This window comes from Ovis aries, chromosome 11, assembly GCF_016772045.2.
Source record: "Ovis aries strain OAR_USU_Benz2616 breed Rambouillet chromosome 11, ARS-UI_Ramb_v3.0, whole genome shotgun sequence".
Taxonomy (NCBI): Eukaryota; Metazoa; Chordata; class Mammalia; order Artiodactyla; family Bovidae; genus Ovis; species Ovis aries.
In genome coordinates, this window is record NC_056064.1 from 59784023 (window position 1) to 59805824 (window position 21802).

Here is a 21802-nt window from a genome sequence, read left to right on the forward strand (position 1 = left end):
CTAAATTTGGAGTTACCTTGTTTTGGTTGGTTTCCTTTTTGGATAAAAAAGCTTCGGAATATGGATTCATGGCATCTATTTTAGCTTCTCAGAGCACTTAAATGCTTCAGACCTTGTATTTTCTGTGTTATGAATAGTTGAGAAAGAACTCTTGAAAAACAAGATTACCTGTCTGCCTGGAACTATGCATATGTTTATACGTTTCTGTACAAGAAAATCATACACTCATTTATTCAGAACTCATTTGCATGCTCACTTTGTCCACTTACAGGATCTTTGTTTTTCATCAAATATGTTAAAACCAACAACAATAAGTGGGATGGTTCTTTAAGAAGCTCACACTTCCAGAGCTGCTGAGTGGTTACTTAGTAAATTTTCTGTCAGGCTCTGGAAGCCTTTATTTATCTCACATGGGTGAGACAATTACACTCTGAAATTACAATATGCATCTGAGGGCCAGACCTCACCATTGTGGTGGCTCTTAACACAATGATTGCGATGATCATTTTTTGTGTGTGTGTGTGATCTGTGGCATGTTAGCTCTCTTAAAGATGAAAAGCCTGCAGCTCTGGTGCATTCTCTTATGGATGGTGGTGGCTTCAGCAGGTAGCGGTGGCATAAGATGCATGCAACTTGGCTTTTTCCAGAACTAACAACAAAACCAACAATTTCAGACAATCAAAGCTTGTCACTATTGTAGACATTTAAGGAATGTGCCACACGCTACAAAGACATTGCAAAACATATTTTGTGTAATGTAAACAATCAGCCATCTCCAACTCTTTGCAACCCCATGGACTATACAGTCCATGGAACTCTCCAGGCCAGAATACTGGGGTGGGTAGCCTTTCCCTTCTCCAGGGGATCTTCCCAACCCAGGGATCAAACCCAGGTCTCCCGCATTGCAGGTGGATTCTTTACCAGCTGAGCCACCAGGGAAGCCCAATGTCAACAATACTTTAATGATATTTTTGAAAGAAAGGCGCATACATACCTGAATATCGAGGTTTGGGGTTATGGGTTTTAACAGCTTATGTGTGTGGGGTTTTAAGTGTAATGTGTATTTAGGTGTTTTTGTTTTAATTATCAGAGTAATATACGCCCATTGCGAGAAAGGTACAATATAAGCGTTACAAATACAGAAGAATGTAGGGACATAAAATAAGTCCACACTCCCATCATTATAAATACTTTGGTTACTTCTTACACTTTGTCTTATAGTTCTTTTTCTAATTTTTTATCTTTATTTTTTCATAATTTTAAACCAATTGTGCCATACTTTTTGAAAAATGAGTACCATACTTTTTATATGTAAGCATTTGTCATACACCAGAGCTTCCCAGGTAGCACAGTGGTAAAGAATCCATCTGCCAGGGCAAGAGGTGCAGAAGACACGGGTTCGGTCCCTGAGTTGGGAAGATCCCCTGGGGAAGGAAATGGCAACCCACTCCAGTATTCTTTCCTGAAGAATCGCATGGACAGAGAGAGGAGCCCGGCGGTCTATAATTCAGAGTTGCAAAGAGTCAGATACAACCAAGAGTTGTATCTGACTTGTCATACAATCAAAAACCATTCGAGAGAATATATTTTAATGTTTGCATATATTTTATTTCCATAGTGTGTCTGAACCATACTTTGATGAATCGCCTACTCTGATACTTCTATATTCATTTTTGTTTTATGCTCACAAGGATGCATTAACTGTCTTTGTAGACGAACGTTTATCTTCGTTTCTTGCTGTTTTCTTAGAATATGTGTCCAAATGTAGAGTTACTTAAAGTTTATGACCTTTTACAACTCTTTTTTTTTAAATTGCAATTATTTCAGATCAAATTCCATTGCATTGAATTTCAAGGATATTCTAAGTTATGACCTTGACAATGGTGCTAGCATTGCACACTGGGGAGAGGTTTCAGGCTTTCGGTCAGCCTGATACGATCTGCAACGCTGATCTAGTTAGCTGTGAGTGACTGTTAGAGGGATTAGAAATAATATACATGAAACGCCTGACCTTTGGCAATCAGTTAGATCGTGGTAGTTTAGACTGCCACTGCTGCTACAAGATGGGAAAGTAACTTGGTTTGAGGAATAAGAGATTTAAAAGAGATTCGGGAAGCCCCCCTTTTCGTAAGAAGCCTTTAAATAACATAGCAGTCAATGGCAGAGCCTGATTATGCGCTACAGCCCTGGAAAGGTAAGTGTCTGATGCACTCGGGAGAATGTTACAGCTATATCTGGAAAGAGAAATTGACATTCAATAAGTGAGTGGCATGAATTTTTCCAGTTGGTGGCCAGCATTTGTAGAAATTCTTGGAATAAAGGGATATGAGAATTGAACATGAAGTCTGAGCCGGATTTTAGACCCTTAAGGCAAGCAGGGCGAGTGGACTCTGCATTCTGCACACAGATGAGGGAGGGGAAAGATAAGAGGCGTGAGCAGGCCTGGGGGAGCCGTCATCGGCCATTTGTTCCTCCGCTGCTTATGGCTACAGTCCTACCACGGGCTCTTCTGTTCGTTTTTTTTTTTAAATATGATTTACCAAGTTCCAATTTTAATTCATTAAAAACAGAGGTATAGAAATCCCATTTCAAGAGAGCTCGTTGTGTGAGTGGAACCTGTCAGGATGGCTTCTGACCTGCTGATTTCAAATCCAGGACCTCCTCCTCCACTTTCTGCAGAATATAACTTTTTATAGCATCTCTCCTCAGAAAAATTGAGAGATCCTAGAATAGGACCTGCATTTTTCACAGGCACTTACTAATTCCCTCCAAATTTCTACCCTGACTGTAGTATATAAAGTTTGGCCTTTTTATCCTTATACAGAACCTAATTCCAAATGTTTGGCCCACTTTTCCTGCTGTGGGAGGATTTTTATTTTTCCATTTTAAAAATAAATTTGATCAGTGTCTGAGGATTCAATTCAATCCTTCTTCATTGACCAGTTTCTGTACTGAAGGCCTACGACCTCAGATGATATTTGGCTCCAGGCTTTTGATAAAGTTTTGTTTTAGCAGCCACAGCCCCTGTATATCAGTTGCAAATAAATAAAACGTGTATCACGACTATGCAAAAATAAAATGCTTGTATCCTACTATTACCAATAACATGAATGCCAAATGGTAAGAGAAAAGTAACATTAATAGCATTATATGATTACAGAAAAATTATATTATTATTATATTATAGTATATGATTAAAGAAAATCCAAGTTATGGCATTACTCGTTGGATAGGTGTTTGCTTAGATGTTTTAATGTACTAATTAGGACCAAACCTAGATATTGCTTCTCCTGCATGTGAATTTTCAAATATTAAAGAAATTCAGATGAATTATCACTGTGAACAAGCATTTTAGAAAACAGCTTCTATGGTTAGCAGAAGGCCTCTGAATTTACAACAGGCTTACATTCAGTCACATCAGTTTCAGCTTCTGATCTTCTTTTCAGCAAAGAAGATCTCATTTCAAAACTTGTACTTATACCCAAATCTATTCTTTTACAGGGCTTGCATAACTGAGTCACCACGTTTCAGCCAGGCAGGAACTTGTCAGTTATACATTATAAATAAAGTTCTTTTGTAACCTGATTGTCATTTCCCTGCATGAAAACTGAAATATGTGAGAACATATTTCAGGTACACTCACAGTGTACCTGTTAAGTCAACTTGGGGGAAAAAAAAATCAGTTAGGAGATCTAGCTGTCCTGTTTACTGAGATGAACCCTCTCATCTGTGCTAACACATGCAGTCGTGCTTCTGAAAGGAAAATCCTTGAAACACAATAATATATTTCCCACATGGAGGAAAGGGCAAGCCCCAGTGAAACTGCTCTTAATGTCTATTATTTTACAGAAAAATGCAGCGCCTCCTCAGTGCAGAATTAGGCAAAGGAAGGAATATACTTAAAAAATGAATTGGCAGAAAGCAAAATCAGAGTATCTATAAAACACAGACGCTTGCACTCACACATACACACACAGGGTTGCATCTGTTGGCCGAATGATGACACAGCCAAGAAACCCCTTAGAGGTTGGAGACGGCTCAATTTTGACTGGTAGTTGCTTCATTCTGACAGAAGAGCTGTAGTCAGCATTGAGGCTCTGCTTCTCAGAGACTTGCTGTCATGATTCTCGTTCCACGGTGTTCAGAGTTCAGTTACATTTTCCAGTTTGCAATTTTAAGGAAGCATCTACTCACCATTGCACCCATATTTCTTAGGCATTAAAATATGAAAACTTCAAAGCAGAAAGTAGCAATTCTCTCAGTATTTTCCAGCAGTGATCTATGCAGCTCTGAGGATAACCAGCTTCAGTATTTCCATAGGACACTAGCGGAGTATACATGTCTTGAGCAGTTTTCTGAGAGGAGAAGACAATCATGAAAAGGCCATTTGCATTTTCTTGCAGAAGTGATCTGAACATTTGCCCGGTCAAAGCATCATTTAGCACAAAAGGCTTAGTCAGCAATGCCATGTCCTCAGTTTCAAGATCCGAGCAATATAATTTAAATTTATGCAAGCCTCTTTAATCCTGGGCTCGGAATGAATCAGTGCTCTTCCCTAAGTGAATTAAGCACAGAAATTAGTTTACCCCTTTCTATGCTCTATCTTCTTTCCTCCTGCATTGCTTGTCTTGGTTCACTTTCCTTTTCTCGATGGTCTGTGCCTTATTTCAAATCCTACCAAAAAAGGGAGCTGGGAGGCAGGGACCCAAACATAGTCAGTAATCAAGGCACAGCGCTCAGCATTGTCTGCCTGTCCTAACGAAGTACTTGGTTCATCTCTGCAGTTCCAGCTCCACCGGCCGCCTCACAGAGCATAATCTACAAGGTAACGTGCTGCCAAAGCACCAACATGCTCGAGCACCTAAAACATCAACCATCTTCTGCAGGTGAGACAGTCCAGTCCACACACACACAAAAAAAATCATTTCTGAAATTATTCCTCCATTAGGGAAAGCCTTCTCTGTGAGTGGACTTGCAGGCCATGACGTCAAACCACAAACAGAAAGAAAAGACAAGAAAACAAGAAAGAACCCTAGGCCCTGATGGACGCTCTGTCCTTTCTCGGATCTCCTGAGCCCGCTTCCCCTTCTCCATCTGGAGCTATCTGACCTGCAGCCCGTTTGAAGCCACATAAGTACTGGAGGTCTCTCTGACCCAAGAATTCACCCCTAACTCCTCTGAAGACCCTCTAAGACCAAGAAAAAAATTTTCTCACAGGCTTGATTTTGAGAGAAACTCTGAGTTAAGTGAATGGCATAATTTCCTTTCTGTGCAAATACCAAGGTATTTATTACTCTTACGTAATTTCCAGGGAGTCAGTTACATGATCTGACTTCTATTCTGTTGGACAACGGAGGGATCTTACCGTCAATCAGTCACCCTGGGTGAGAACATACCCAAGAACTGATCTATGACTGCTAAGAAGCCTAACAATTCCTGGAAGGAAAAGGGTTAAGTGCCAGTAAAAACAGCATAAATTTACACATGACCTCCTGTGATTACACTTTTATTCTCTTCCTTGCAAGGAACAACAATGGCAACTCTCATAACTAAAGCTTCTGGTCGAAAAACCTTCTCCCTAGAGAACCTGTTGGCACCTTCTGGTTAGAAAGGATCTCTAGACAGAGAGATGTACCTGCTGGTGAGTTTTCTTTCTGAAGCATCTAAAAGTTTCACTGTATCATGGGAAAATCGTCTCTACTATTGGGCTGTAGGGAGCAGCCTTCCGTGATTGGTTTGTGATGGTTTGATTCTGCCTGAAAGTACTAGAAAAATAACTGCTTTGTCCCAAACTTAACTTGCTAGGCAAGAAGATGGTTTGAATAGCCAGGGAACTTGGCTTCAGAAAGAATTATGGGCAGATAAAAGTCTTAGCAGTGACTTGAAAAAAAAAAAAAAAACTACTTCTGATAATATCACTTTTCATCAATCACACTCTGCCCTCTTTCTACAAAATATAAGAAGAGGATTTTCTAACAAGGGGAAAGTATTTTGGGAAAAATTTGTTGTTTTTCGTCTCTAAGTGTGTTTGACTCTTTGCAACACCATACACTGTACCCGGGCAGGCTCCTCTGTCCATGAGATTTCCCAGGCCAGAATACTGGAGTGGGTTGTCATTTCCTTCTCCAGGGGATCTTCCCGACCAGGGATCCAACTCACGTCTCCTGCATTGGCAGGTGGGTTCCTCACCACTGTGTCGCCAGGGAAGCGTCTGGGGAGAAGAAGAGGATGCTGTGTTTATTTCCTTTATAGATGAGAGCAAATGCTTCAAAGAGCGCAAAGTGTGGCAGGTGCCTACCCGTCCCCTGCCCCAGCCCTGCGGTGGGGGCTTCCTTAGGTGAGCGAGCGTACTGTTGCACACCGAGCTTTCAGTGAGGGATCTACGGGAACCAGTAGAACGTGGGCAGGGCTGGGGGGTCAGCCTCTCCCGCTCTCAGCTCAGGTCTCATAACTGGTTCCCCGCCTCTTTTCCTTTCTTCTCTTCTCTTTCTCCTCCAGGAATTTTCCATCAGCTGGAGAGCAAGGACACCTGTCGTCACGCTGATGGGCGAAGCCCCACTCCTGCTCTTGGCTGTGGCTGCATCTGGGGGCCTGTGTTCATGCAGCAAGAGCTGGAGAGCTACCCTGACAGGGCCGCCCTCTCCTCCTCCCCGCCTCCCTCCTTCCCTGCAGTCTGCACACCGACTCCTCCAGGAAAATCTCCACAGTGTTTCCTGGCTCATCTGAGATATGCAGAGATTGCAAAGAGCTAGTCTTGGGAACTTTTGAATATAATTGATTCAAGAGAATTCAGTCTTAGAAGTTCTCCATGAATTGAATTAAGATGGGAAAAAGTAGCAACCCAGGAGAACATACACAGAGATAACATCACTGGAAGGTTTCTCTTTAAAAACCAATTCTTCTGACAACAGCCAAGTCAACAGACTCCCCCCGGGCCAGAGGCAAAGAGGTCAGGACCACGTGAGCGTGGTCCTTGTGGTCAGATGCTCAGGATGGAGACAGAGCCCAGAGGGTGGGCACCACTGATGCCCCAGCCGTGGGTGCTGCAGGAAGAGTCCTAGGGTTCCCGAGAGTCACAGGCCCACTGTCCAGGTGACTGCTCTTCTGCTTTCTGTGACAAGAGTCTTAAAGAAACAGGAGTCTGTTTCATAAATGATGGAGCTCCATAAATACAGTGCTGTGTGGGAAAAAAACACACAATTCTTCCAAAATTCTTTTATGGAGGGACTTCCCTGGCGCCAGACAAGGCCAACCCTGAAATGAGTTTTCTCCCAAGCATATCCTCCTTCTTTTGTTCATAAGAAACAATATAAGTTTGAACATTTTTCATGGGAAATTATCTGCAGCAAGAAAATGACCCAGAGCAGCGATTCACACTTGTTACGAGAATACCCTTATATTAGAAGACCTGTAGGAAATAACGCTATTCTCTGAAACCTGGGTCTGTCTAATATTTTAAATCAAGAGGCTCATCCTTTCCGTGGTCATAGAACAGGGATCTGCAAACCAGAGCCCGCAGACCAGATGCGGCTCGTGGTCTATGCAGCCTGTGAGCTTAGAGTATTTTCATGCCCTTAAATAGTAGGGGGAAAAGACGAGTTTGTGGCGCTTGATGTGCGTGTGTGCTGGGCCCTTGTTGCTGCACACAGGCTTTCTCTAGGTGCAGCGAGCAGGGGGCTACCAGTCACAGCAGCATGCAGATTCCTCTTTGGCCGCAGAGCACAGGTTCTAGGCTGGGGGGCTCCAGGGCACAGGCCCAGTGGTTGCGGCACACGGGCTTTAATTGCTGAGTCAGTTACGTGGACCTTCCCGGGCCAGGGATTGACCCCGTGTCCCCTGCATTGGCAGGCAGATTCCCATCCACTGCACCACTTGGGAAGTCTGACCCTTGCGTATTTCATAAAATTCCAATTTCTGGGTTTATAACGTTGTGTGGAAACAGAGCCATGCCTGCTTGCTTACGTAATGTCTCTGATTGCTTCCGTGCTGTGACGCAGAGTTGAGTGGATGAGACAGAGATCATATGTGGCCCACAAAGCCGAAACTGCTCACTATTAGGCCCTTGAGTGGGAAAAGTCTGCTGACCACTGGCCCGGGCTAAGACCATGCTGAGTTGGAAAGACAGGTATGCTATTCCCACCCCTCTGATTCTAGGCTGAATAAATGTAACTGAAGGGTTTGTTTGACCGTTGAGGCCTTCTTGTTAAAGTGAAGATGAAATATTTGTAGATTTATTTTCGGATTAACTACGTAACGCTGGTGACATATGTTTTCAACCATCACATTTTTCTGTTCAAACTAATTATCATTGACATATCTTGATCAAATTAACTTACATATTACAATTAAGTGGCTTCCAAGTGGATTTGTAAAATAGAATTAAGGTTAATATCAAGCCTTAAAAGCAATGACTGTCAAAACTGATTCCACAGAGGGGCTTCCCTGGCGGGGCAGTGGTTAAGACTTCAAGACCTGTCAGTGCAGCAGGCGAGGGTTCTGTCCCTGGTCTGGAAGCTAAGATCCCACAGGGTTATGGCCAAGAAAACCACAGACAAACCATAAAGCACGAACCGTAGGGTAAGAAATCCAGTAATGACTGTTAAAAAAAAAAAAAAAAGGTCCACATTATTAAAAAAAAAACAGAATTTTTTAAAAAACAAAATTGATTCCACAGAGATTGAATATGGTTTGACCTATTTTTCAACATTGCTAATTTTCTTGATTTTTGCAAATCTGTAGCTAGACTTTTACTTTTACTTTGTGCTGTTCTATAAAGCAGTTTTTGCAAGGGGGACTGGTTTCACGAAAGACGTTTTTTTTCAAGGATGGGGGTGGGCAGGGGTGCAGGATGGTTTCTGGATGGTTCATTTATTGTGCCCGTGATTTCTGATCTAATGCCACTCTGGTCTCACAGGTGGTACCAGTCCGTGGCCTGGAGGTTGGGGACCCCTGCTATAAAGGGGTCTGGGAGTCTGTGAAACCACCAGGTAATTATTTACCTTTGGGTTGCTTCAATCCAACCAATTTTTAATTCGACCTCATTAGCGATCATTAAATGTTGCAATTAACAGTGTGTAGTGATTGAAAAACATCCAAAACTACAAATAATTGAATAAATTGGATTGTTTTGCAAATTCTGGTACATTTCCTCTAGGAACTGAAGTGCAAAGTCACCTAAAAACTTATTCCTCCTCAATATTTCTAGGAATTACTTGAGGTTTGGTCTCTTCTCCCTGAGTCCACTGAATGTGCCTACAAGTCTAATTTAACCTGTTGGGTAAGAGTTAAATTTCCTTTAATATCAAAAGCTCAATATTGAAGACATAAGGGTTTTTGGACTTCTGCTCATTTCAATGTTTTCTTTAAGAGGAAGAGAAACTGCTGCCCATTTCATCATGAATCCCCTACCCCTGTCCTTTCATTTTTTGTTTCATTATTGACAACATGAAATGCTAAACCCATAGGCAGACCCTGTAAATCAGATCCTAACATGTGAAAATCTTCCTGAAAATACTGATTTCCAGTGAGCTTGTTTCTGATAGGCAGACAATATATTTTTTATAACACAATTACATAGTAGGATTAATGGCTATACTTCCATATCGAACAATTTGCTGTTCAGATTGTGTGGTATAGATGGGTAGATTTTTAATAACTGCTGCTAGGAGTCAATTGCAGAGAAACATAACAGAGGGGAAAAAATCAAAGAGGAAGATGATGAGATTTTAAATGTAATAAATGGCTGCATGTCATGAGGAAATCTAGGAAGAAAATCCATCAAATATTGAAATAAAGGCAACTCATTCCATCCTAATGAAATTTTGAGTTCCAGAATCTACTCTAATGAAATGAAAATGATAATATGAATTACCTTAATACAGGATTCCCCCCGAATCCATAACATTTAACATCAAAATATTTTACTTGAAAGAGGTATCTGAGTGATCATTGGGGTTAAATATTCATTCAAAATTTCATGGCAAATTAATTCTCTTTTTAACCCTGAAGAAGGAGTTGAGCAAAGTTCTGTCTAGAGTTATTTTTCTATGATCTCTTTGGTCAAACTAAAATGGCATAAATTGTACTTTATTGGATCTCTTACCAATTTGATCTACCAGAAATAAAATTGTTATAGTCAGTTTTTAAAACGCCTGCATGGATTTAAGTCCCCCGGAAGTCATATCCTTTAAATGGTTATAATAAAAATATGAGTCATTACCTTAGTTCCCCGTGAACTGGGTAGTCTCAGTTCTGAGAGTCAATATGGCTTAACTATACTATTTCTTCTCTTTGTTTTTGCCGTTACTTTAAGCTGATGATCTCTGAAGGTTGATCTAGAGGTGTTACTATAATTAATATTCTTATCATAGTTTTCAGTATAGAAAATACTAACTTAGGGATACTACTTTCTTTCTTAACTTTGCACACGAGTTTACAAACACCGATCTTGTGTCTCTTCAACACAATGGTCTTACAGGAATATGGATTCCCTCCATACGCACTCTTAAAAAGACTAAGTAGTCTGGCAACCATCATTGCAAGTAATCAGAGCACAAAAAGGATGTTTTCAAGAGTGTTTCCTTTGTAAACAAGCACACCAGCAAATTTTTGGAAAACTTTGTTGTCTGTAGAGTGTGATAAAGAACAAAAATCAATGATTTATTTTAGTGACCCAGTAAATGGCAATTTGTGTGTGTGTGTATACCCAGAGGCTCAGTTGCATGTGACTTGGTGACCCCGTGGACTGTAGCCCGGCAGGCTCCTCTGTCCATGAGATTCTCCAGGCAAGAACACTGGAGTGGGCTGCCATTTCCTCCTCCAGGGGATCTTCCCGACCCAGGGATTGACCCATGTCTCCTGTGTCTCCTGCACTGGCAGGCAGATTCTTTACCAATAGGGCACCTGAGAAGGCCCTTTACTGTAAGCTAAAGCTAAACATGCCCCTCATTCAAACATCACAAGTAAATTTACGATAACCACGAAATATACATTAAAATAGACTTTCATTAAGATAACACATTGTGCATGCCCCAGGAATCAATACGGTCACCTATACACTGATATACACTCAAGCATGGCTTTACAACTGTCTCATTTATTCTCAGAAAAGCCTATTATCAGACCTGACTCCATCACTCTCTCCTTAGAACACTTTCAATGAACTCATTTAGCTTTTATGTTCTAATAAATGGGTTGCAAATAGCCCCATTCGATTTTAACCTTTGACTGTGTGCTCTATAAGGGGAAATTTTAAAAGTGTGAAAAATAAACTTAGAAGTCGCATTTTTTTAAAAAACAAAAACTTTGTTTTAAAAGGATATTCCTACTGTAGAGCACAGGGGGCTCTGCTCAGTGTCATGTGGCAGCCTGGATGGAGGGGGGTTCAGGGCAGGAAGTATGTGTGTGTGCGGCTAACTGCCTTGGTTGGCCACATGAAGCTATCACAGCGTTGTTAATCGGCTATATTCCAATACAAAGTAAAACGTTTAGTTTAAAAAATTAGGGCTTCCCTGGTGGTTGAGACGGTAAAGAATCCACGTGCAGCGCAGGAGACCTGGGTTTGATCCCTGCATCAGGAAGAACCCCTGGAAAAGGCATGGCGACCCGCTTCAGTATTGTTGCCTGGAGAATCCCATGGACAGGGGAGCCTGGTGGACTACATCCATGGGGTCTTGAAGAGTTGGACATGACTGAGCAACTGATGTGTGCACACACACACACACACACACACACGCACACAAGAGAGAAGAAAGAAACAAAAGGATATCAAAGAATATATCCCAAATGAAGGCAGCAACAAAGCTATGATGATTTCTCCCTGCCCCTCCCCCCAAAAACTGGCTATGGAAAGGAAGGTGGGTGGATGGGAAGGAAGCCTATAGCAGCCACAGGACTTCACAGGCGGTGCTAGAGGTAAAGAATCTGCCTCTCAATGAGACACAAGAAACGTGGGTTCGATCTCTGGGCGGGGAAAATCCCCTGGAGGAGGGAAAGACAACCCACTGCAGTGTTCTGGCCTGGGAAATCCCATGGACAGGTGGGTGTGGTCAGATGTTCTTCTTGAGCCAAAATGGTGATCTAGAGCTAATTTCTAAATGCTGGAGTCCATGTGTCAATAGCTGATCAGCTCCATTTTCTCTGTTATTGAATCATGTAAGTGTATATGCGCGTGGCCAGTCACTCAGATGTGTCCAACTCTCTGCTATGCCATGGACTATAGCCCACTAGGCGCCTCTGTCCATGGGCTTCTCCAGGCAAAGATATTGGAGTGGGCTGCCATTTCCTTCTCCACCGAATCTTCCTGACCCAGGGATCAAACTCTCATCTCTTGCATCTCCTGCAACAGCAGGCACACTCTTTACCACTCTCATGCACCCCTCCAAAAAGAAAGCACATGAATTTGGAAAGCTGGACTTTTATATGGATAAATTCTTAGGAACTCAGCTTGATGATAAATGTTCTAGATGAAGAAATATACAATCAGACTGGCTGGTGTTACTCTGAATATATGATCACTAACCTTAGAAGAACTGTACAAAAAAGATCTTCATGACCCAGATAATCACAATGGTGTGATCACTCATCTAGAGCCAGACATCCTGGAATGTGAAGTCAAGTGGGCCTTAGGAAGCATCCCTACGAACAAAGCTAGTGGAGGTGATGGAATTCCAGTGGAGCTGTTTCAAATCCTGAAAGATGATGCTATGAAAGTGCTGCACTCAACATGACAGCAAATTTGGAAAACTCAGCAGTGGCCACAGGACTGGAAAAGGTCAGTTTTCATTCTAATCCCAAAGAAAGGCAATGTCAAAGAATGCTCAAACTACCGCACAATTGCACTCATCTCACACGCTAGTAAAGTAATGCTCAAAATTCTCCAAGCCAGGCTTCAGCGGTACGTGAACCGTCAACTTCCAGATATTCAAGCTGGTTTTAGAAAGGGCAGAGGAACCAAAGATCAAATTGCCAACATCCACTGGATCATGGGAAAAGGAAGAGATTTCCAGAAAAACATCTATTTCTGCTTTATTGACTATATCAAAGCTTTTGACTGTGTGGATCACAATAAACTGTGGAACATTCTGAAAGAGATGGGAATACCAGACCACCTGACCAGCCTCTTGAGAAACCTATATGCAGGTCAGGAAGCAATAGTTAGAACTGGACATGGAACAACAGACTGGTTCCAAATAGGAAAAGGAGGACATCAAGGTTGTATATTGTCACCCTGCTTATTTAACTTATATGGAGAGTACATCATGAGAAACACTGGGCTGGAAGAAGCACAAGCTGGAATCAAGATTGGCAGGAGAAATATCAATGAAAACAGATATGCAGATGACACCAGCCTTATGGCAGAAAGTGAAGAGGAACTAAAAAGCCTCTTGATGAGAGTGAAAGAGGAGAGTGAAAAAGTTGGCTTAAAGCTCAACATTCAGAAATCGAAGATCATGGCATCCGGTCCCATCACTTCATGGGAATAAACAGGGAAACAGTGGAAACAGTGTCAGACTTTATTTTGGGGGGCTCCAAAATCACTGCAGATGGTGATTGCAGCCATGAAATTAAAAGACGCTTACTCCTTGGAAGGAAAGTTATGACCAACCTAGACAGCATATTGAAAAGCAGAGATATTACTTTGCCAACAAAGGTCCGTCTAGTCAAGGCTATGGTTTTTCCTGTGGTCATGTATGGATGTGAGAGTTGGACTGTGAAGAAGGCTGAGCACCAAAGAATTGATGCATTTGAACTGTGGTGTTGGAGAAGACTCTTGAGAGTCCCATGGACTGCAAGGAGATCCAACCAGTCCATTCTAAAGGAGATCAGTCTTGGGTGTTCTTTGGAAGGACTGATGCTGAGGCTGAAGCTCCAGTACTTTGGCCACCTCACGTGAAGAGTTGACTCATTGGAAAAGATTCTGGTGCTGGGAGGAATTGAGGGCAGGAGGAGAAGGGACAATAGAGGATGAGATGGCTGGATGGCATCACCGACTCAATGGATTTGAGTTTGAGTGAACTCTGGGAGTTGGTGATGGACAGGGAGGCCTGGTGTGCTGCGATTCATGGGGTCACAAAGAGTCGGACACGACTGAGCGACTGAACTGAACTGAACTGAACCTTAGAAGGGACTTTGGGGCCACTCTCAATCCTATTCTATTTTCCTAGTCCATTCACACCGGTGGTGTATGAGATGAGGATTTTCTCAATTCAGCTCAGTTCAGTTGTGCAGTCCTGTCTGACTCTTTACGACCCCATTGACTGCCATAAAACAGGCTTCCCTGTCCATCACCAGCTCCCGGAGTTTATTCAAACTCAGGCCCATTGAGTCAGTGATGCCATCCAACCATCTCATCCTCTGTTGTCCCCTTCTCCTCCTGCCCTCAATCTTTCCCAGCACCAGGGTTTTTTTTTCAAAAGAGTCAGCTCTTCGCATCAGGTGGCCAGAGTATTGATTTTTGATCTCCACTCAAATCTCTAATAACTTTCCCTTTCATCTGATCTTCTGGCTTGCCATCACCCTGGAAAATAAAGGGAAACAGAGAAGAGGATGTCTTTGCCATCAGCCGCTCCCTCTGGCCGAGCGTGAAGCCCGCCCCGCCCCTGGACCTGGATTCGTGGCCTCCCAGCCTGTGCCTCTGGTTCCCGAGCCGCCCGCCCTCCACCTGTAGTCTAGCTGCCACTCTCTTCCCATCTAGTCAAGGACTCCAATTCTTTAATTATCTCCTCTCTCTCCTACATCATCTGTTTTTTCCTCTCTACAAGATCCTTCCCATCTGCTCGTAAACATGCTCAACGACCTCCCGCAAACAAAAGGAAGAAAGACACAGCGGAAAGCTTGCCTTGACCCTGCCTTTCCCTCCAGCATTGACTCTCCCCCTGACCTTCTCCCCTTTCCATCAAGATTTTTCCAGTGCGGTCCTTCATCTCTCACCCCTTGTTCTCTGCTGAACCTCCTCGAGTCAGGTGTTGACTCCAGGCAGGTGCTCAAGTCCGGGGGCGACTCTGTCCTCTCACCCCTGGGGTCTAAGCCGCATCCACAGCCAGCCTCTTATCGCTTCCTTTTCTCTGCTTGGCTCTTCAGTCACCACTCTTCTCCGTCTTTTCTGAGACCTCTTGGACAGCTCTTTCTCATGCCCCTTGAATGGGTGTCCGCTGTGTCTCTGGCTCCCAATATTTCAGCGTCCCTGGCTCTGGGACCCTGTTCCCCACCCTCTATCCAGCCTTTGGGAGAGCTCTTGCAAGCCTGAACCTCTCCCTACAGATCCACGCAGAGGCATCTGGGTGTATGCCCTCAGCTCTGACCTTCTCCCCCAACTCCAGACTCATGGATACACAACCTCCTACCGACTGTCCCCCCCTGAGAATCAAAGAGCTATCTGGAACGCAAAACTGAGCTCTTCATTCTTGCTGCTATCCCCAGGTTCTCAACCTTGTTTCTGCTCTAGCGTTTTTGCACTGGTTTGGAATTCTATTTCCCCAGGGATCCACTGGGATTGTTTTCTCTATTCTAGGCTTCTGAGAAAACATTGCTTCAACTGAGATGCCTTCCCCAATGGCCCCACCTAAAATGACATCCCCCAGTCTTTGCAGGAATACACACCTTTATTTTTTTGCATGGCCCTTAACTATGCCTGGCCTTAAATTGTTTCTTTATTTCCTGTTTCTCCCACTAGGTAGTTCTTCCAAAAGGGCAAGATTATTTTTCTGGTTAGTTGCCTTCACAGTGCCTGTGAATGACCAGACACAAGATAAACACTCAATGTGGGAAGCCATGAATTAATGACTTTCAGAAAAATCAGGTACTGTGACTGAAAACTCTTATCTCACTGGCTGCAATAATTCTAGACCTGGAAAGTAGACAGATAGGTAGACGGATCGATCACTAGACAGAACTGATAGATGGATGGACAGATAGCTACGTGGATGATTGATAGATGATAGAGAGAGAGAGATGGGACAGAGAGATGGATGGATAGACAGTTTTAAACTTCTATGAGGTGCATCTCTAATTCGTGGTGTCTTTACACTCCTGAATGAGGCAGCATTGCAGTGTCTTTCAATGGCAGCGATTTGAATACGGAGAAGAGATGCCTCATTCAGAGTATGAGCATAGAGGCGCCTCCAAGCTCCCACCAGCGTCCCTGTGTGCTACTGTCTGAGTGCCTTTGCATGGAACCCACCGCTTAGTTGTCCCTACACCTGGACGAGGCGAGAACTCTCATGGCCCTTCCACAGATAAAGAAACTGTGTCTGAGCCTGAGCACCGTCTGCCTTTGTGCCTGCTGTTTCCACACCCACAGGGGCAGCCCGTCCTCAGGGTACGCGAGGGGACGTGGGGTCCACGGAGGTGGAGGGCGGCCCGTGCTCTGCTCTGTGATGTGAGGAGCTTGAGCGTCGGTTGGTTTTGGCAGCCGGGGGGTCCTGGGAGCAGGTCCCCTGGGAGGCTGAGGGGTGGCTGAAGTTGGCCAGCGGGCGCCCTGCTAGTGACCCAGCGAGCTGGGCTTCGATGCCAGACCCGCCCCCCTTCTAGGTCTCAGGTATGTGAATTAGAGAGTGAGACAAGAGATGCCCAGGAAGACCGGGAGGAGAGGCCCAGACGACGAGAGATGGAGACAGAGAAGTTCACAGACGCAGAGAGGAGGAGGCCGGCCGAGGGAGGGATGGAGGGGCTGGGAGCCCTCGAGAGCAGGGCGGCGCGCCTGCTCCACTCCGTTCCGCATCTGCGGATGCTCTGAGTCTGCTCCGCTCTCTCACTCTCCACACACACGCTGTTTACGGTGAGAGGATGGCTGGAGCTCCACTTTGTTCTGCTCCCTTCGTCCCTGATAAAACACTGCATGCTTAAAGCAAGCGCTAACAACGAGGAACCGTGGCCAGTCCACACCCGAACTGAGGACAAGATGCATCGCTTAGTCGCTGTGTGAGAAGGCAGTAACTATTTCTCACATCCGGATGCGGCCTCACATGGAATTCAGAAAACGGAAAAATCCTTTAAATCAATATCACAACTTTTTGAAATGCATAAAAAGTTGAGATGAGATATCTATTTACACAGCAAATCTCTGATTTTATATATATATATATATATGTATGTATGTATGTATGTATAAAAGCAAATCTGTACTCATTTTACTAAAACCAAGTTTCTTAAAAACGTTTCCAGGTATACTAATACAGTATTGGTCATTGATCCCTAAATGGCTGGCTACTGTCTCATGCTATAAATAGAGTGCTAAATTATTTGTTAGATTCTCCATGGAGATGACCCAGACTTCCAGGTCTGTATTCGTAAATTGAGAATGACATCTAAATGAACCCTGATTTCATCTAGTTTGTAAAATCCATGCCTAGATAGCAGAGGGAAAACCTGGCCCGGGGAACTCATCCTTAGACCACTGTTAAATTTGTTCCTTTTACGCCTGTGCGATGCTTGACTTGAGCGATGCCCATGAGATTTTGTTTCTAGGCTTCACTGGCAACGTGCTTCCCAAGCTACGCTTCCAAATGTCATCCCTTAGCCGTGGGGGGAAATCAACGCGCAACGGATTTACTTCTCGGGAAAAAGCATGGGTCCTCTTGCCACCACAAGGTGGCGCAGTGGGGACCAAAAACCCTCAGCCTCCTGGTAGAGCGGCAATTACTGGAGGCTGTGACATAATTGCTATTATTAACGCCGCAGTTATCATTATCATTACTATGTGCCTCAAGACCAACACATGGCCCTAGCCTCTGGTGAAACGAGAAGGAGCTTTTGTTTCTGTTTTTAACCTTCTTCCCTCTGCCTGCCACAATCGGATATTTTGCTTTCTTCCAATCCCCAACCCTAGGAGTCCCCAGTTTGCACAAGTAGGTATGCAGACCCTTTGTTGACTGAGACAGCTGGGTTTCCCTGGCAGCTCAGCGGTAAAGACTCCGCCTGCCAATTCAGGGGACCCGGATTCGGTCCCTGATTTGGGAAGATCGCAGATGCCACGGAGCAACCAAGCTTGCGCGCTGTAAGTACTGAGCCTGTGCTCTTGAGGCCGGGAGCCAAACTACTGAGCCCACGTGCCATAAGTACTGAAGCCTGAGAGCCCCAGAGCCCGTGCTCTGCAACAAGAGGGGCCACCGCAGCGAGAAGCCCACCACCACAACTAGAGAGGAGCCCCCTCTCATCACAGCTAGAGGAAAGCCCGTGGAGCAACTAAGACCCAGCACGGCCAAAAATAAACAAATAAATAAAATTTAAAACAAAGAAGAAGTAACTTTAAAAAAAAACAAAACCTGGCAGCCTGGATAGTAGCAAGTTACATTTCTGGAGACGGATAAACCATGCCTTATGCTGTTTGATGAGTCTAATGCAGCTCTCAAGGGTTTAGTCTTTCATGCCGACTCTGATGTTTATTTATAATGTAAGAATGAAAAAGCCATTTTGGAAACTTTGGTTTACAGTTGGGGTCCAGATTTGCTCTTCATAAACTGCTATCTCTCTGGGTTCCACGCCAGATGGAATGCTGGAAAGAAACTCCAAAACACTGCAATGTGCTGTCCGTTGATTTTATAATTGGAACTGAGATTAGACCATCTCTCCTCAGAGCTCAGGGACCAGAAGACGACTGGGGAGCTATGTACTCATTGGGAGCATATTGAAAAAAGCAGCCACTTTTCCCCACATGGAAATGAAACTCAGGCTATCCAGGTGCAGCCGCCCAGGTCATTCACTGCACAAGTCACCGGTCTGCAGATGCGCCTCTGAATAATAACACAAAGGGCCGACAGCATCCTTGGGGAACGCTGCCCCCAGCTTCCATCAATCAAGCATTTAGCATCTCGAAACTCAGTAGCATATTTGATGCCCTTTGTCAGTTATAAATTCAGGCTGCCCTCATCAGAATCACAGTGCTCTATTTTAGTGACTACGTTTTTTATGCCACTACTCACTTCCGGCCTTTGTAATTGCAAAAGCAATATTTCATTTTTTTATGAATTCAGATGTGTCATTTTAAATGCCTGAACTTTTGCCATTTCAAGTAAGTCCAGTTTTAAAAAGTACAGTAATGTGAGATCCGCAAACTAAGTTCAACAGATATTACTATTGTTAACGAGTTATTGATTATCATGAAGAATATTCAATTACATCATAGCTAGTCATTAAGGAAAGATTTGAAAAGAAGCAGAAAATAACATGAATGAGGAATTTTTCTCAATTTTTAAACTGAGATAGTTCAGCAATTATAAAATAGAAATAATTGTAGTCAAATACACACATCAATGAAAAAAGCATAAAAACCCCCAAGAAACAAACAAACAAAAAATCAAGGGTAAAAGTAGAGTGAGGGGACAATCATCATGTCTTGTGGCTTCAAAGAATGATGAAAAAATATAAAGCAAACTTCAAACGAGAAATGTCTGGAAACAGTGAACCAGGGAGGTTGAGTAATCTCCCTAAATTGCACAGCTTTGTTAGTGGCAGTGATGGGACTAAAACCAATTACTGTGGGGAGGTGGAAGAGAACACATTCAGAAAGCTGACCTCAGCCATCAACCTACACGTCACAATGAAAGCATGAATATTTAGGGAAAAAATTATTTTGTGATCCTTACTAAAACAGCATAATCTCACAGCCAACAATGCTTTCACTTTCAAGTGCCTTTGAAACATGCTCCTGTGAGGGATGTATGTGGAGAAAAACAGAATATCCGTTGACCGAGCAACTCCTATAAGCCACAGAGTTGTGTGCATGTGTGTGTCTTTGAACACACATGCACACACACACACACACACGTGAAGAGGTTATCAGGGTATGTGTGTGTGAGGATCCTGATAAATTGTTCACAGCTACCCCACAAGGTCAGTAGCATCATATCTGTTTATACTCACGGAGAAAGGGAGGCTCAGCGACAAAGAGGGAGTTACCCAAGTTCACAGAGGCGGCACGGGGTACACCTGGACTCTGAGCCCACGTCCATCTGATTGGAAGTCCATGATCCCCCACACAGGATGTCACAGCTTAGAGAAGAACACCTGCCTGGCACCTGAAGTGTGGTTGCCAGTTCCCTGGGGGCTCTGCACATTCCCGGCGCCCACCAGCCCATCACAGACCAAGTTTCTCCAAGTTCAATTCACGGAGGCTTATCTGGGTTATAATAGTTCACTTTCAGACCTGAGGGCTTCCCTGGTGGCTCAGATGGTGAAGCATCAGCCTACAATGCAGGAGACCCAGGTTGGATCCCTGGGTCGGGAAGATCCCCTGGAGGAGGAATGGCAACCCACTCCAGTCTTCTTGCCTGGAGAACCCCATGGATACAGGAACCTGGTGGGCTATAGTGCGTGGGGTCACAAAGAGTTGGACGTGACCTACAACAACATCAACATTAAACAGAGATAGCAAAAGGATTGCTTCTCCGGTTGAATGATTACAGAAGGAAATGTCTCAGCCTCCAGCAGCATCAGGACCAACCATCGCCTCTGAGGATTGTGGAGGGCACTGGTCCTCGGTATTTGCGGGTTTTTTTTCGGCTGTGCTTCCATGGTTTCATCTCTATAAGAGAACTTAACTTTTCCTCCTACGTAAGATGGATACTGACTCGATAAGCTGAGGTCCCTCTAGTATCTTAGAAGCCCTTGAGTCTGGAATCGGCAGTGGCTGGCAGAGGCTCCCCTCTTGCCTTAGCCCTGCCCCGTGGCCAGCCTGCCTTCCCAGGCAAGCTGGTATCAGATGCAAGCAACGAGCAGCACAGTGCGCAGTGAATGACTGATCTCCAACACGTGCTTCTAATTCAAATAAGGAGCCTTGAACCACAGTGTGCAGCGCACGTGACTCAAGTACTTTACGTGGAAATTGGAAGCTTTCTGATCAGTCTCTGTAAAGACGTTTTTGCAGCGTCTGAACCTCTGGGGACTGTTTCTGTTTCAAGTTACTCAGCTCGTGATTAAGAAGCTTTTATAGGCCCCAGCGGTAAATGAGAGAACAGAGGGAAAAGCATTCTTTGGCTGCGTAATTTAGCAAGACTTAATCTATCTGTTTGGGTTTTCATCCACCGGGCTTGCTGAAAACTTTAAATGATTAACCTGTCTCTCTGTGGCCGGCAAACTCTCCAGAGCTTCCATCAAGAGCTTGACAGCAGAGATCACCCAGCTCGGGTTACCTTAATTATTGAGAAGCCTCTCAATCTCAGTCCAGCGGCTTTTTCTTGGGATAACAGACAGCCTCTAGATCCACTGTTCTTTTACTTTGCAGTATTTAGCAAATGAAGTGGATCAGTGAGACCAAACAGCAAGCGTTTATTTAACTTTAAATGTTCCCTGGTAGGTGCTCAGCAACTCAGAGTCTATTGAAACTTTGAAATATTCAGCCATGTTGACTTAAGTCTCCCGACTTGGCACAAAAGATCCCAGACCGCAAGCCTGGATATCCCCGGAGGAAAGGAACCGGGGCGACCTGATGGAGCAAGACGTTGTTTGCCCCCAGCCAGATCTCATGACCCAACCACACCGCCCTCAGAGGACTGCATGAAGTTGCTTTAGTAAACTAATAGCCGTGAAAAAGGAGCCTGCGAATTCTCTCCGACATGGGGTTTCTCTTACTGCAGAAAAGCTTCCGAAGCGATGCAGGGATGCAGGCAAACGATGGTGTCCGAGCTGCAGGAAGATGTCGTCTCTTTGGGAGAGCGTCCCCGGAGGCCGCCGGGCTTGCACTCTGCCCACACTTGGATCTGAACTGCGTCCCAGTTACTAACTTTTATTTTTAAAGCTCTGCCCTCCCCGGAGGCCTTCACAGAGAATTTGCCAAGCGCCTCCCTGCTGCCTCGGCTGTCGGGCT

The 21802-nt window shown here is 44.2% G+C and overlaps 1 protein-coding gene across 6 annotated transcripts in view; it reads right to left on the reverse strand.

The window, feature by feature from the left end:
• Positions 1 to 21702, reverse strand: part of KCNJ2 (potassium inwardly rectifying channel subfamily J member 2) — a 37298-nt gene extending 15596 nt beyond the window's left edge. For 2 of the 6 annotated variants that reach the window (XM_060395055.1, XM_060395054.1), the window contains exon 1: positions 19861 to 21702. The gene's annotated coding sequence lies outside the window, so the exon portion shown is untranslated. Of the gene's footprint in view, positions 1 to 1586; positions 7178 to 19860 lie in introns of those variants that run through there. The other 4 variants (XR_009595425.1, XR_009595423.1, XR_006061336.2 and 1 more) reach the window with 4 other exon arrangements.
• Between the last annotated feature and the right edge of the window lie 100 nt (positions 21703 to 21802).